Below are 17,428 nucleotides of genomic sequence, written 5' to 3' on the forward strand. Positions count from 1 at the left end.
TTTGGCAAATAGGGTTAAGGAGAATTCAAAGAGATTAAGGACAAAACATTATCTAGGGAGAGAATAGGGACACGTAGGCCATCTATGTGTGGATCCACAGGAGATGGGTGAGATATGAAGCAAATATTTTGTGTCAGTATTTACTGTGGAGAAGGACATGGAAACTAGGGACCTTGGGGGATGTAAATAGTGATTTCTTGAAAAGCATCCGTATCACTGAAGAGGAGATCTTCATGTCTTAAAACACAAAGTTGGACAAATCCCCTGGACCTGATCAGGTATATCCCAGAACTTTGTGGGAAGCTACAGAAGAGATTGCTGGACTCCTTGCTTGAATTATTTGTATCATCGATAGCCACAGCTGAGGTGCCGAAAAGACTGGAGTGTGGCTAATATAGTGCCATTATTTAAGAAAGGCTGTAAGGAAAAGCCAGGAAGCCCATAGACCGGTGAGCTTGACGTCGGTGGTGAGTAAATTATTTGAGAGCATTCTGAAGGATGGGATTTACTTGCATCGAGAAAGGCAAGAGCTGATTAGGGTTAGGCAACGTGGTTTTGTGCTTGGGAAATCAAGTTGCATTAACTTGATTGAGTTTTTTGAAGAACTGACAAAGATTAAAGACTGAATGGTGGACGTTATCTACATGGACTTCAAGGCATTTAACAAGATTCTGCATGATAGACTGATTACAGATTAGATCACAAGGAATGCAGGGGGAGCTATCTAGTTGGATATAAAATTAGCTTCAAGGTGGGAGACAGAAGGTGGTGGTAGAAGGTTGTTTATTGGATTGGAGGCCTGTCTCGAGCAGTGTGCCACAAGTATCACTGTTGGGTCTATTGCTTTTTGTCATTTACATAAACTATTTGGATGTGAATATAGGAATTATGATTAGAAAGTTAGCAGATGACACTAAAATTGATGGTGTAATGGGCAGTGAAGAAGGTTACTTTAGTACATCAGATGGGCCAATGGATTAAGGAGTTTAATTCGATAAATGTGAGGTGTTGCATTTTGCTATGGCAAACCAGGGCAGGACTTATACATTTAACAGTAGGCTCCTAGGGAGTGTTGCCGAACAATGAAACCTAGGGGCGCAGGTGCATATTTCCTTGAAGTTTGAGTCACAAGTAGATAGGGTGTTGAAGAAATTGATTGACATGCTTACCTTCACTGGGCAGTGCATTGAGTATAGGAGTTGGGATGTCATGTTGCAGCTGTACTGGACATTGGTGAGGCCACTTTCAGAATATTGTGTTCAATTCTGGTTTCCCTGCTGTAAAATAGATGTTGTTTAACTTGAAATTTATGGGCCAAACGCAGGGAAATGGGGCTGGTTTAGTTTTGGAACATGGTCACTGTGGACTAGTTGGACCGAATGATCTATTTCCATGCTATATAACTCAATAAAGCTACAGTATTAATTGGAGAATATAATAGTCACCAACTGAACATACCAAATTTGCAGTGTAGAGGATGAATTCATAGAATGTATATCACATTTTTTAAGACAACATGTCAAGAAACCAACTTAGGAACTGGCTATCTTGGATCCAGTGAGAAGGGGTTAATTAAAAACTGTGGTCAGCCATAATACGGCAGAATGTGATATTGAGTTTGAAAGCAATTTGATAAATTCAACCTGAGGGTCTTAAATCTAAACACAGCAAAAAATGCAGGTATGATGGACAAGTTGAAGGTAGATTGATAAACAACATTTAAGGATATGACTTTAAAAAAGAAATGGACAACAACTGAAAGAATTAATCATCATTTGTAACAAATGTATGTTTCTTCCGAGGCACAAAGTACCATTTGTGATTAGCAAGAAGAGTTAAGGATAGTATTTTATTAAAGGAATATAATTATAATATTTCCAACATCTGAACATTTGGAGGATTTTGGAAAACTAAGGAAGATCAAAAAACTTGATGAGGAAAGAGAAAAGATGATGAGAATAAGGGATCATGAGGCCCCAAAATCAGTTTGCAATATTACTAGAAGTATGGATTTGGGAAGAAATTAGTGAAAATAAATGTGGCCCATTAGAGACAGAAATAGATGAAAATATAATGGGGAATACTGAAATGGCATTAAAACCAGTATTTGGGGTTGAATCCTTAAACAGTGGTGGAGGCAAGCAGACCTGTAATTTCTCATCACTGGCTGGCATGCTTGCTTGCTGATTTGTTTCCACTTCCTAGCTATATTGAAGCATGCCAATTCAGGAGTGGAAATATCATCATGCACCATCAAGGCTAGTCTGTCGATCCTGAAACGTGGTGGGGAAGTAATGAGCATGGTCCCAAATCATCAAGGATTGCATCTGGGATCATGTACTGACATCATGTGTTGAAGAGACCCAGAAACCCTACATTGGTGTCCCACTCCAGGACTAAGTCCAGTCCTAAGCATCTGCATTTACTGTGGAAAAGGATATAGAAGATATAGACTGTAGGAAAATGGATGGTGATATCTTGCAGAATGTCCATATTACAGAGGAGGAAGCGCTGGATGCCTTGAAAAGGGTAAAGATGGATGAATCCCCAGGACCTGATCAAGTGTACCCTAGAGTCTGTGGGAAGTTAGAGAAGTAATTGCTGGCCCTCTTGCTGAGATATTTGTATAATTGATAGACACAGGTGAGGTGCTGGAAGACTGGAGGTTGGCTAACATGGATCCACTGTTTAAGAAGTGTGGTAAGGACAAGCCAGGGAACCTGACGTCGGTCGTGGGCAAGTTGTTGGAGGGAATCCTGAAGGATAGGATGTACATGTGTTTGGAAAGGCAAGGACTGCTGTATATCTCTATGATTAGGGATAGTCAACTTGGCTTTGTGCGTGGGAAATCATGTTTCACAAACTTGATTTAAGTTGTTTTGAGGAAGTAACAAAGAGGATTGATGAGGGCAGAGCGGTAGATGTGATCTATATGAACTTCAGTAAGGCGTTCAACAAGGTTCCCCATGGGAGATTGATTAGCAAGGTTAGATCTCGTGGAATAAAGGGAGAACTAGCCATTTGGATACAGAACGGACTCAAAAATAGAAGACAGAGGGTGGTGGTAGAGGGTTGTTTTTCAGACTGGAGGCCTGTGACCAGGATCATTGCTGGTTCCTCTACTTTGTCATGATTTGGATGTGAGCATAAGAGATACAGTTAGTAAGTTTGCAGATGACACCAAAATTGGAGGTGTAGTTGACAGCGAAGAGGGTTACCTAGATTACAATGGGATCTTAACCAGATGGGCCAATGGGCTTCTCAGTGGCAGATGGAGTTTAATTCAGATAAATGCGAGGTGCTGCATTTTGGGAAAGCAGGACTTAATGGTAAGGTCCCAGGGAGTGTTGCTAAACAAAGAGACCTTGGAGTGCAGGTTCATGGCTCCTTGAAAGTGGAGTCGCAGGTAGATAGGATAGTGAAGAAGATGTTTGGTATGCTTTCCTTTATTGGTCAGAGTATTGAGTACAGGGGTTGGGAGGTCATGTTGCGGCTGTACAGGACATTGGTTAGGCCACTGTTGGAATATTGTGTGCAATTCTGGTCTCCTTAAATTGGAAAGATGTTGTGAAACTTGAGGGTTCAGAAAAGATTTACAAGGATGTTACCAGGGTTGGAGGATTTGAGCTATCAGGAGAGGCTGAACAGGCTGGGGCTGTTTTTCCCTGGAGTGTCAGAGGCTGAGGGGTGACCTTCTAGAGGTTTACAAAGTTATGAGGGGCATGGATAGGATAAATATAAAAAGTTTTTTCCCTGGGGTCAGGAAGTCCAGAACTAGAGGGCATAGGTTTAGGGTGAGAGGGGAAAGATATAAAAGAGAGCTATGGGGCAATGTTTTCACACAGAGGATGGTATGTGTATGGAATGAGCTGCTAGAGGAAGTGGTGGAGGCTGGTACAATTACAACATTTTAAGAGGCATTTGGATGGGTATATGAATAGGAAGGGTTTGGAGGGATATGGGCCGGGTGCTGGCAGGTGGGACGAGATTAGGTTGGGGTATCTGGTCGGCATGGACAGGTTGGACCGAAGGGTCTGTTTCCATGCTGTACATCTCTATGACTCTATCTGCCTTCATGGTTGACAGCACAAAAAATGTTCCAGAATATTCTTTGGAGACTCAGTGTGGAACTGTTGGGCCATGGCCTGTTTCCACACTGTAGGGATTACTATGATACTTGGTTCCTCACTAATTCAATCAAGAATGAGGACCCGTATGGAATTAGTGTCAGTGAAGAAATAGTCTGGAAAAAGATTAGGATGGAGTAGTAACAAATCTCCCAGATTTAACAACCTGTATCCGAGCGTTTGAAAAAGAGGTCGCTACAGAGAAAGCCAGTAATGAATTGGTTTTGATCATCTAGCATTCCTAAGGACTGGAAGGAATGGAGGAAGAGGGAACTTTGAAAATAATAGTCCAGTTAGCCTACCCATAGTAGACATTAAATCAATAGCAATGGACGAACTAGGAACAGATTATGTAGAATCTGTATAGGTCAAGTTGAAGAACCACAAAGGGAAGAAAACCATAATGGGAGTTATCTGCAGGCCTCTAAACAATTGTTATGTTTAGGGCATAAATTATGCCAGGAAAGATAAAAGGTGTGTAAGAAAGGCAAGGTTACAGAGATCATTGGATATTTCAATGTGCAGGTGAACTGGGAAAACCAGGTTGGTAGTGGATCACAAGAAAAGGAATCTGTGGAATGTCTACAACAGACAATACTGGATTTCATTAGTGCAATGAGGCAGACTTGATCAGGGAGCTTAAGGTAAAGGAATCCTGAGGAGACTGTAACCATAATATAGAGTCATGTACAATGCGGAAACAGACCCTTTCGTCCAACTTATCCATGCTGACCAGATGTCCTAAATTAATCTAGCCCCATTTTCCACTACTTGTCCCATATCCCTCTAAACCTTTCCTATTCATATACCCATCCAGATGTCTTTTAAAAGGTTGTAATTGTGCCAGTCTCCATCACTTCCTCTGGCAGCTCATCCCATACACACACGACCCTTTGTGTGAAAATGTTGCTTCTTAGGTCCCATTTAAATCTTTCCCCCTCATCTTAAACTTATGCCGAGTTCTGGACTTCCCCACCCCAGGGGAAGACTTTGTCTATTTATCCTATTCGTGCCCCTCATAGAATTTACCCTGCAGTTTGAGGGGGAGAAGGTAGAATCAGATGCAGTGGTATTACAGTTGAATAAAAGGCAATGATAGAGGCATGAGGGAGGAGCTGACCAGAATTGACTGGGGGAGGTGCCTGGGAAAAATAGTGGAACAGCAATGGCAGGAATTTCTGGGAGTAATTTGCACTACACATTAAAAATTCATCCAGAGGTAAAAGAGGCATACTAAAGGAGGATGAGGCTGTCATGGTTGACCAGGATAGTCAGGGCAGCATGGTGGCACAGTGGCTGGGCAGCATGGTGGCACAGTGGTTAGCACTGCTGCCTCACAGCGCCAGAGACCTGGGTTCAATTCCCACCTCAGGTGACTGACTGTGTGGAGTTTGCACGTTCTCCCCGTGTCTGCGTGGGTTTCCTCCGGGTGCTCCGGTTTCCTCCCACAATCCAAAGATGTGCGGGTCAGGTGAATTGGCCATGCTAAATTGCCCGTAGTGTTAGGTTAGGGGTATGGGTGGGTTGCGCTTCGGCGGGTCGGTGTGGACTTGTTGGGCCGAAGGGCCTGTTTCCACACTGTAAGTAGTCTAATCTAATCTAATGGGCTGAGACAGCATTAATGCAAAAGAGAAAGCATCTAATGTGGTGAAGGGCTGAGGGAAGCCAGAGGATTGGGAAGTCTACAAAGACCAACAGAGGACAACAAAGAAACAAATAAGGAGGGAGAAGATTAAATATGAAGGTAAGCTAGTTAGTAATATTAGGAAAGATCGCAAGAGTTTCTTCAGATATATAAAGGGCAAAAGTAGACATTGGACCCATGGAAAATGATTCTGGAGAAGTAGTAATGGGAACAAAGAAATGGCTGAGGAACTGAACAAGTACCTTGCGTTAGTCTTCACAATGGATATCACATGTAATATCCCAAAAATTCAAGAAAGGTGGGGGGTGGGGAGCAGAGATGAATACATGACCATCACCATCAACAAGGTGCTAGAAAAACTGAAAGGTTTGAAAGTGGACAAATCACCTGGCCCAGACGGGCTATATCCTGGAGTTCTGAAGGAGATAGCTGAAGAGAGAGTGGAGGCTCTAGTAGTCATCTTTCTGGTATCACTGGAGTCAGGGAGCGTTCCAGAGGACTGGAAAATCGCTAATGTGACCTCTTCTTACCCCCCCCCCCCCCCCCCCCCCCCCCAACAATTTTTCACTTTCTACATTAATGATCTGGAGAAAAGAATTGAGGGCATTCTGGTTAAGTTTGCAGATGATACAAAGATAGATTGAGGAGACGGGGAGGCTGCAGAAGGATTTGGACAAGTTAGGAGTGTGGGTTAAGAAGTGGCCGATGGACGACAGCATGGAAAAGAGTGAGGTCACGCACTTTAGTAGGAAGAATAGAGGCATGGACTATTTCTAAATGGGGAGGAAAATTCAAAAATCTGAAATTCAAAGGGACTTGAGAGGCCTTGTCCAGATTTTTCTTAAGGTAAACTTGCAGGTTGAATTGTAGTTAGGAAGGCAAATATAGTATTGTCATTCATATCGAGAGGACGAGAATATAAAAGCAGGGATCTGGCTTTGGTCAGACCACATTTGAGTACTGTGAGCAATTTTGGGCCTCATACCTCAGGAAGGACGTATTGGCCCTGGAGTGGGTCCAGAGGAGGTTCACCAGAATGATCCCAGGAATGAAAGGCTTAACATATGAGGAATGCTTGAGGCCTCTGGGACTATACTTGATGGAGTTTAGAAGGATGAAGGGGCAATCTGACTGAAACGGCCTGGATAGAGTGGATGTTGGGAAGATGTTTCCATCGGCAGGAAAGATAAGGACCTGAGGGCAGAGCCTTTTAGAATGGAGATAAGGAGAAACTTCTTTACAGAGAGTGGTGAATCTGTGGAATTCAGTGCTACAGAAGGTTATGGAGGCCAGGTCACTGAGTATATTTAAAACCGAGATAGATAAGTTTTTGATTGCCAAGGGGATCAAAGGTTATGAGGAGAACATGGGAAAATGTGGTTGAAACACCTATCAGCCATGACAAAATGGCAGAGCAGTCTCGATGGGCCGAATGGCCGAATTTCTGTTCCTCTATCTTATGGTCTAATGCAAGAAATTAGAATCTATTCTTAAAGATTTCTACTAGAGCTTCAGAGTTGAGGGTGACCTTCAGAGGTTTATAAAATCATGAGGAGCATAAATAAGGTGAATAGCAAAGTTACAAATCACACACCACCAGGTTATAGTCCAACAAGTTTAATTGGAAGCACTAGTTTTCGGAGCGCTGCTCTGAAAGCTAGTGCTTCCAATTAAACCTGTTGGACTATAACCTGGTGGTGTGTGATTTGTAACTTTGTACACCCTAGTCCAACACCAGCTTTTCCAAATCGTGAATAGCAAAGGTCTTTTCCTGAGGGTAAGAGGGTTAAAAACCACAGGACATATTTTTAAAGTTAGATGAGAGATTTATAAAGAGCCTGAGGAGCAATCTTTTCACACAGTAGGTGTTTGTATGTGGAATTAACTGCCAGAGGAATCGTAGAAACACGTACAGTTTCACAACATTTAAAAGATATTTGGACAAGTATTGGATTAGGAAAAGTTTAGATGGATATGGGCTAAATGCAGACAAGTGGGATTCATCTAGTTTGGGAAACTTGGTTGGCATTGACGAGTTGGACTGAAGGGTCTTTTTCTTTTTCTGACATGGTAACAGGATAATTAGAAAATCATGATTATGCAGTACCATAGATTTCATAGAGTTTGATTAATAGTGTTATTAACTTTGATGGGAAGAAATTAAAAATGGTGAGACACTAGAAATATTTACTTATCATAGAAAGTTAAAATGCAAGTTTGAGTGTCATAGAATTGTACAGCATGGAAACAGATCCTTCGGTCCAACTCGTCCATCCTAAATAAATCAAGTCTCATTTGCCAGCATTTGACCCATATCCCCCTCAACCCACCCAATTCATGTACTATCCAAATGTCTTTTAAACATTATAGCTATACCTGCATCTACCATATCCTCTGGCAGTTCATTCTATACACAATAAAAAAGTTGCTCCTCATGTCGTCTTCAAAACTTCCTCCTCTCACTTTAAAAGTATACCCTTAGTTTTTAACACCCCTACCCAGGGGAAAAAACCCTTGCTGTTCAGTTTATCAATGCCCCTCATAATTTTATAGACCTCCTATAAGGTCACAATCTTCTAGGAGAAAGTGAGGACTGCAGATGCTGGAGATCAGAGCTGAAAATGTGTTGCTGGAAAAGCACAGCAGGTCAGGCAGCTCCTACTCCTTGGATGCTGCCTGACCTGCTGCACTTTTCCAGCAACACATTTTCAGCTCTATAAGGTCACACTCAATTTCCTGCTCCAGTGAAAAAATGTCCAGTCTATCCAGCCTATTTTTATAACTCAAACCTTCTATTCCCGGTGACATCCTGGTTAATGTTTTCTGACCCACTAACAGGGGTGAGAAAATAATATCCTCCAAACAGGGCAATCAGAACTGCCCTTGTTACTCCAGAAGAGATTCCACCAACATCCTATACAACCTCAACATGACATCCTAGTTCCTAAACTCAAATGTCTGAGCAATGAAGGCAAGCATGCTAAATGCCTTCTGAACCATCCTGTCTACCTGTGATGCAACTTTCAAGGAATTATGTACCTGAGTCCCTCAGTTTCTCTGTTCTACTGTTTCACACTACCCAGCGCCCCACCATTAATTGTATAATTCCTGTCCTTGTTTGTTTTACCCAAATGAAACACCTTGCATTTTTCTAATTAAGCTCCATCTGCCACTCCTCAGCCCATTGACCCAATTGATCAAGATCTCTTCAAACAGCTCCCACACAGAAGCCAGTTTCCATGGCTTTTGGGAGAGGAGAATATTGGGAAGGACTTAAAAAGAAAAGTGAAAATGCAGCCTTAAGTATTTTTTACACCCACCAGTTTATCAATCCTTTACATTAGACTTGCAGAAAGGGGGAATATTTAAACCAAGAATATGCTTTAATATATAAAATAATATCTTATGATGACCTTCTTGTATGATATGAGCCTCTTATTTCCAACATATTTCCCTGACTACAACTAATATCCGTTGATGTGTCAACAATATATAGAATTGCAGCATTGTTATAGTGCTGGAGGAGGTCAGTAGGATGCAGTTCTCTACGCATTTTTATATTGACGAAAAGCAGGAGTTGGGCCCTATGTTTTTTACCTTGCTGTTTCTTAACTGCACCCAAAATGAATCTACTTACTGATTTTCTGAGCTCAACATTTCTCTCTATTTTAATATTCTATCATTTATTATAAGAGTTACCCTTCCTTTTCTGTCTTGCCTATGACTTCTAAAATATCCTGGAATATTTAGTTCCCAACCTTGGTCATTTTACAACTGCACCTGCATATCCATAATAGATGCCAAATCAAGCCTATTAATAATGCTACTGTTTTGCTTCAAAGTTGATGTTCTCTTACATTGCTTACAAACAAGAATAGAAAGAAGCATATTCTTTGAGTAGCAGGGAGTGATACTGTTGGTTCTGTACTGGAGCTGCAGCTTTTCATCATCTAAATGATGGGATTGTTATGGTTCCATTTTTGCTTAACACAAATTTACCAAGCTCTTAACAACTAAATGTAGTTTTTGTTCATTTTAAAGTATTACAAGATTGCTCTGCAGCCTGATTCATTATTAAGGTTGAACAGCTATCTTGCAAGAAAACACAGTTGCAGGTTCTGCTGCAAGCTGGTCTTACACTGGCAATTGGTCTGATTCTACATCCTGGTTACTTGCACCATAGCAAATTCCCTCTTGAGGTGATGTCACAACATCCCTTTTTACCAAGTTAACTATATTACATTTAAAAGTGAAAAATACATGTATATTAGAGTAGTTGTGAGAAGTCTTTACATAAAAATAGTACCACTACAATCCTAACCTATCAGTGGACTAGTGAGCTACAAGTATTCTATGTGGTTGTCAAGAGTGGACCAGCAGTAGCAGGGTTACAGCATGGAACTCAACCTTGTTATGTATAAGATTAAAAAAAGCTGTGGTCTAAAATTGCAAAAGATTTATTTTGTATACATGGACATTATTTTCTCCTAGTCTCATTGTCAGGTATGATCTTTTCAGATGCCCTGACCCCTGAACAGACTGAATATCAAACTGTCTATGCTGTGGACACACTTGAGGTTTCCTTCAACTGTCTGAAGATTGGAAGCTTGTGGTTTCAAAGTATGGCTTTCCGCACCTAAATTTTAGTGTTAAATATCCCAATGAAAGGAACAGGTAGCCCATCATACATAATTAATTTTGGCTCTATTATGTTCTATCATTAACTTCCAATAATCCATTACATATCCTTCAGAGATTCAAATAACTGGTAAGATGTTCGCAGTTACTTCTGTGTTGATTTTGGATGCAAGCTTGTGCGAGACACTTCTTTGGCCATGTGTTTATGAGCCATAGAATCCCTGCAGTGTGGTAACAGTCCATTTGGCTCAACAAGTATACACTGACCTTCTGAAGAGTTACCCACCCAGACCCATTCCCTTTCCTTATCACTCTACATTGACCCCTGTCTAATGCACCCAACCTACATGTCCCTGAACACTGGGCAATTTAGCATGGCCAATTCACTTAACCTGCACATCTTTGGATCATGGGAGGAAGCCAGAGCACCCACAGACAGGGGGAGAATGTGCAAACTCCACATAAACTAAATCACCCAAGACTGGAATCGAACCTGGGACCCTGGCACTGTGAGGCAGCAGTGCTAACCACTGAGTCATAATGTAATGTAATTATTTCATGTGTCACATTCATAATGTGGAAAGCCTGTTTTCCTCTTCCATTTGAAGAAATTTTTACTCTATCTTCTGGCTGGCCTCCAGTCTTGTGTTTGTTTTGGTTTCTGGCGTGCTCCCCATTGCTACTGCTAATATGGTAAATGATCTTTTGGTTTGATTGTATCTTACTGCCACTGATCACACATCAGGAACCAAATTTCCTGCTTATGTGCGCCCATTATCCTTTCACACTGCATGATTTGCCAAAGTCTTGGAATAAGTCTGGTCCACAAAGGATGCAACAGACCAAACTTACCACATGACTTACTTACTTTCTGTGTCCTGGTTAATGTGCCAGTATTGACAGCTGCGTTTAATGTTTGCAGGTTTTGTTGTTTGGCTACAATGGCTTCATAAGTTCTGCGTCTTTTGGTTGTATACTAATATTATGATCATCTTTTCTCTCTGACCTTTTTCGAAGGTATGATTGGCATTGAAGCTAAAACCATAGCGTCATACAGCATTGAAACTTCAGTTCAACTTGTACATGCCAACCTGGTATCCTAAACTGAACTAGTCCCATTTGTCTTTGTTTGGCCCAGATCACTTTAAACCTTTCCTATTCATGTACTTGTCCAAATATCTTTCATTATCTTCTGTGTGGAAGAGTTGCCCCTCAAGTCCCCTCTAAATCTTTCGCCTTCCCACTTTAAACATATACCTTCTAGTCTCGGACACCCCTAACCTGGGAAAAGACCATAGCTATTCACCTTTATCTATCAGGTGTTAGATTTGGAGGTAGGTGAGCACGTTGGCGATAGTGACTATAGTTTGATTACGTTTACTTTAGCGATGGAAAGGGGTAGTTATATACCGGAGGGCAAGAGTTATAGGTAGGGGAAAGGCAATTATGATGTGATTAGGCAAGATTGAGGATGCATAGGATGGGGAAGGAAACTGCAGGGGAATGGGCACATTGCAATGTGGAGCTTATTCACAGAACAGCTATTTGGTGTCCTTGATAAGTATGTACCCGTCAGACAGGGTGGAAGTTGTCAAGCGTGGGAGCTGTGGTTTACTAAAGAAGTTTAAGCTCTTGTCAAGTGGAAGAAGAAAGCTTATGTTAGGATGAGACATGAAGGCTCAGTTAGGGTGCTTGAGAGTTACAAGTTAGTCAGGAAAGACCTAAAGGAGAGGACATGAGAAGTTGTTGGCAGATAGGATCAAGGAAAACCCTAAGCTTTCTATAGGTATATCAAGAATAAAAGAATAACTAGAATAAGATTAGGGCCAATCGAGCATAGTAGTAGGAAGTTGTGAGTGGAATCAGAGGAGACAGGGGCAGTGTTAAATTAATCTTTTATCAGTATTCACACTAAAAAAAGGCAATGTTGTCGAGGAGAATACTGAGATGCAGGCTACTAGACTAGGTGGTATTAAGGTTCACAAGGAGGAGGTGTTAGCAGTTCTGGAAAGTGTGAAAATAGATAAGTTCCCTGGGCCGGATGGGATTTATCCTAGGATTCTCTAGGAAGCCAGAGAGGAAATTGCCGAGCCTTTGATCTTTATGTTGTCATTGTCTACAGGAATAGTGCAGGAAGGTTGGAGGATAGCAAATGTTGTTCCCTTGTTCAAGAAGGGGAGTAAAGACAACTCTGGTAATTATAGACCAGTGAGCCTCACTTCGATTGTGGGTAAAGTGTTGGAAAAGGTTATAAAAGATGGGATTTATAATAATCTAGAAATGAATAAGTTGATTCGGGATAGTCAACACAGTGTTGTGAAGGGTAGGTTGTGCCTCACAAACCTTATTGAGTTCTTTGAGAATGTGACTAAACAGGTGGATGAAGGTAAAGCAGTTGATGTGCTGTATATGGATTTCAGTAAGGTGTTTGGTTTGATAAGGTTCCCGACAGTAGGCTATTGCATAAAATACAAAGGCATGGGATTGAGGGTGATTTAGCAGTTTGGGTCAGAAATTGGCTAGCTGAAAGAAGACAGAGGGTGGTGGTTAATGGGAAATACTCATCCTGGAGTTCTGTTACTAGTGGTGTACCACATGGATCTGTTTTGGGGCCTCTTCTGTTTGTCATTTTAATAAATGACCTGGATGAGGGCTTAGAAGGATGGGTTAGTAAATTTGCAGATGACACTAAAGTCATCTGCAAATTTACTAACCCATGGAGTTATGGATAGTGCCGAAGGATGTTGTAGGTTAGAGGGACATTGATGAGCTGCAAAGCTAGGCTGAGAGATGGCAAATGGAGTTTAATGCGGAAAAGTGTGAAGTGATTCACTTTGGAAGGAGTAACAGTAATGAGAGTAATGGTCTAATTGTAGAATTCTTGGTAGTGTAGATGAACGAGTAAAAAATGAGGTCTGCAGATGCTGGAGATCACAGCTGCAAATGTGTTGCTGGTCAAAGCACAGCAGGTTAGGCAGCATCTCAGGAATAGAGAATTCGACGTTTCGAGCATAAGCCCTTCATCAGGAATAAGAGAGAGAGAGCCAAGCAGGCTGAGATAAAAGGTAGGGAGGAGGGACTAGGGGGAGGGGCGATGGAGGTGGGATAGGTGGAAGGAGGTCAAGGTGAGGGTGATAGGCCGGAGTGGGGTGGGGGCGGAGAGGTCAGGAAGAGGATTGCAGGTTAGGAGGGCGGTGCTGAGTTGAGGGAACCGACTGAGCAGAGGAGATGTTTACCTGGGGGGTGCAGTGAGAGAGTTTCCGCCCCCACCCCACTCCGGCCTATCACCCTCACCTTGACCTCCTTCCACCTATCCCACCTCCATCGCCCCTCCCCCTAGTCCCTCCTCCCTACCTTTTATCTCAGCCTGCTTGGCTCTCTCTCTCTTATTCCTGATGAAGGGCTTATGCTCGAAACGTCGAATTCTCTATTAGTGTAGATGAACAGAAAGATCTTGGTATCTACGTACATAGATCCCTGAGTGTTGCCACCCAGGCTGATAGGGTTATTAAGAAGGCATACAGTGTGTTAGCTTTTATTAGAAGGAATGAATTTTGGACTCATGAAGTCATGCTGCAACTGTACAAAACCGTGGTGCGGCCGCACTTGGAATTTTGCGTACTGTTCTGGTCACCGCATTATAGGAAGCTTTGGAAAGGGTTTAGAGGAGATTTACTAGGAGTTGCCTGGTATGGATGGAAGGTCTTAGGAGGAAAGGCTGAGGCACTTGAGGCTGTTTTCATTAGAGAGGAAGTTGAGAGGTGACTTAATTGAGACATATAAGATTAATAGAGGGTTAGATAGGGTGGACATTGAGAGCCTTTTTCCTCAGATGGTGATGACTGGCATGAGGGGACGTAGCTCTAAATTGAGGGGTGATAGATTTAGGACAGATGTCAGAGGTAATTTCTTTACGCAGAGAGTAGTAGGGGCGTGGAACGGCCTGCCTGCAACAGTAGTAGACTCGCCAACTTTAAGGGCATTTAAATGGTCATTGGATAGACATGAGGATGAAAATGGAATAGTATAAGTTAGATGGGTTCACAGATCAGTGCAACATCGAGGGCTGAAGGGCCTGTACTGCGCTGTAATATTCTATGATGTATGTATGTCCTCATAATTTTTATAAACTTCTATATGGTCACCGCTCAACCTCCAACACTGTAGGGGGAGAAAATGGTTCCAGCTTATCCAGGCGCTCCTCATAACTTAAACCCTCAAACTATTTTCTGTACCCTTTTTATAGTTTATCAAAATTCTTCCCGCAGCAAGGCGACCAGAATTGTATGCAGTATTCTAAAAGTGCCCTCGCCACTGTCTTCTACTGGCTCCATCATCTGCTTTGACAGATCAGTTTGGAAGACATTGCAGCCCTTAAAGTCTCAAAGGATCTACTGAGGAACTGATTAGTTGATTCTTGTTGCTGTTGTCTGTAAAGAAATAAGCTTCAAATGAAGCATTCTAAAATTTACTTTTACATTATGTTGATCCTCCAGCATGTTCCAAAGCTTAATAGAGTCTCTCTGATTCTCTTCAGACTGTGCAACTCCTTTTTTGCAATGGCTATCATTTATTTTCAACACTTGTTTTCATAATTCTTCAACTTTTATTTAAAATGCTTACATTTGAAGAGGACATCTTTGGCTATCTGATTCATGCTCGGGAATTTGCTGGTCACGTTCCTGTTGTACCTGTCTTCTATGAACTAAGTTGAGACAACAGATAAACAGTTTAGTGGAGATGAGAAGAAAACCTTTTTCACTCAGAAGGTGGTGAGAACCTGGAACTCATTGCCAGTAAGGATTCTAGAGACAGAAACCACCATAACATTTCACTTGTGAGGCCAAGGTATACAAGGCTGAAAATGTGTTGCTGGAAAAACGCAGCAGGTCAGGCAGCATCCAAGGAACAGGAGATTCGACGTTTCGGGTATAAGCCCTTCTTCAGGAATGAAGAATCAGGATTCCTGAAGAAGGGCTTATGCCCGAAACATCGAATCTCCTGTTCCTTGGATGCTGCCTGACCTGCTGCGCTTTTCCAGCAACACATTTTCAGCTCTGATCTCCAGCATCTGCAGACCTCACTTTCTCCTCAGGGTATGCAAGGCTCTTGGCCAAGCTTTGGAATATGGGAATCAGTAGTTGTTTTTGACTTGCATAGATGTGATGGACTGAAAGGCCTTTTTATATGCTGTAGATCTCCGAGTCTATTCTGATATATAGAGGATATGTAGCCAAGCTACTCCAGGGAGAGATTTAGCAATGTAGTCGCTGTGTTTTTTTCATCACTGGTTTGTTTTTCACTGTGGTTCAAGGGTTTCTTTCAGTTCCTCATGGTTTTCTCTTGCGTGGAAATGGCAGTCAAGGTTGATTCAGTAGGGAATTAGAGTGTTCGATTCGAGGAAGGGCTATATAAGTTGACCAAAAAAAAAGCAACAGGACTGAGTAGTGGGAGCAGTTTAGAATTCAGCAAAGGAGGAAAATGGAATGAAGAGTGGATAAATAGGGTTTGAGAATAAGCTTATGGGGAACACACAATAGATTGCGTGTTCCCCATAAGCTTATGTAGTTCCCTTACAGCCAGAAACAGGGGAAGTTACAACTGATAACAAAGAGGAGTCAGAGCAATTAAATACAAACTATGGTTCAGCCTTCACAAAGGAGGACACAAATAATATCTGAAATGTGTTGGCGAACACAGTCTAGTGAGAGGAAGGAACTGAAGGAAATCAGTATTGATATGGAAATGGTGTTGGGGGAAACTGATGAGGTAAAGAGCCAATAAATCTCCACGGCTTGATAATGTACATCTCGAGTTTTGAAGGAAGTGGCCCCAGAAATTGTGGCTGCATTGGTGGTCATCTTTCAAATTTCTGTAGATCCTGGAATAGTTCCTATGGATTGTAGGGCAACTAATGTAACTCCAAAATTTTTTTAAACAGTGGTAGAGAGAAAATACGTTAGTATAGGCTAGTTAGTCTGAAATTGACAGTGGGGAAACATGTTAGAATCTGATGTAAACGATTTAATAGCAGAGATTTGGAAAAGCACCGACAGGATTGATCAGAGTCAGCAAGGATTTACAAAAGAAAAATCATGACAAATCTATTGGAATTTTTCGAAGCTGTGGAGTTGGGATCTAATGGATGTAGTTTGCTTGGACTTTTAGAAGGCATTCAATAAGGGCTCCCATGAGAGCTTTGCTTGTGAATTTAAAGTGCATGGAATTAGGGTAAGTGTATTTTATTGATAATGGGCGAGTGACAGACAGGAAACAAACCATAGGATATGTTAATGATTTACATGGAGGGACTAAAGTTAATGTCTCTAAATTTGCAAGTAACACAAAGCTGTATGGAAGAGTTACTATATGGAGGTGCAGAGATGCTTTGGTATGATTTGGTCCTCACGTTCCATTCCACCAACCTCCGTACACATCACACCATCCTCCGCCACTTTCACCACCTGCAAACAAAACCCAGCAGTAGGTATATATTTCCCTCCCCACCCTTATCAGCATTTGGGAGAGACCATTCCCTCTGTGATTCCCTCATCAGATCCACGAGTCCCCACCAGCCCACCCCCTCCAAGCACCTTGCCCATCAGCGCAGGAAGTGCAAAACCTGCGCCCACACTCCTTCCCCCGAGATTTTTCAAACCTCGATAAGGTCACCCCTCAACCTCGGGTGCTCCATGGAAAACAGCCCTAGCCTATTCAACCTCTCCCTATAGCTCAAATCCTCCGACCCTGGCAACATCCTTGTAAATCTTTTCTGAACCCTTTAAAGTTTCATAACATCTTTCTGATATGAAGGAGACCAGAATTGCACACAATATTCTAACAGTGGCCTAACCAATGTCCTGTACAGCCGCAACATGATCTCCCAACTCCTGTATTCAATACTCTGACCCATAAAAGGAAAGCATACCAAACACCTTCTTCACTATCTTATCTACCTGCGACTCCACTTTCAAGGATCTATGAACCTACACTCGAAGGTCTCTTTGTTCAGCAACAC

General features: G+C 42.0%; 1 protein-coding gene across 3 annotated transcripts in view; it reads left to right on the forward strand.

Moving 5' to 3' along the window:
* dpm1 (dolichyl-phosphate mannosyltransferase subunit 1, catalytic) overlaps positions 1 to 17,428 on the forward strand; it is a 96,135-nt gene that overhangs the window by 69,528 nt on the left and 9,179 nt on the right. Inside the window, exon 9 of one of the 3 annotated variants that reach the window (XR_009645475.1) lies at positions 10,291 to 10,392. The exons of the other annotated variants lie outside the window; for them this stretch is intronic. The gene's annotated coding sequence lies outside the window, so the exon portion shown is untranslated. The remainder of the gene's footprint in view (positions 1 to 10,290; positions 10,393 to 17,428) is intronic. 3 annotated transcript variants of the gene reach the window in all.

Source organism: Hemiscyllium ocellatum, chromosome 15, assembly GCF_020745735.1.
Source record: "Hemiscyllium ocellatum isolate sHemOce1 chromosome 15, sHemOce1.pat.X.cur, whole genome shotgun sequence".
Taxonomy (NCBI): Eukaryota; Metazoa; Chordata; class Chondrichthyes; order Orectolobiformes; family Hemiscylliidae; genus Hemiscyllium; species Hemiscyllium ocellatum.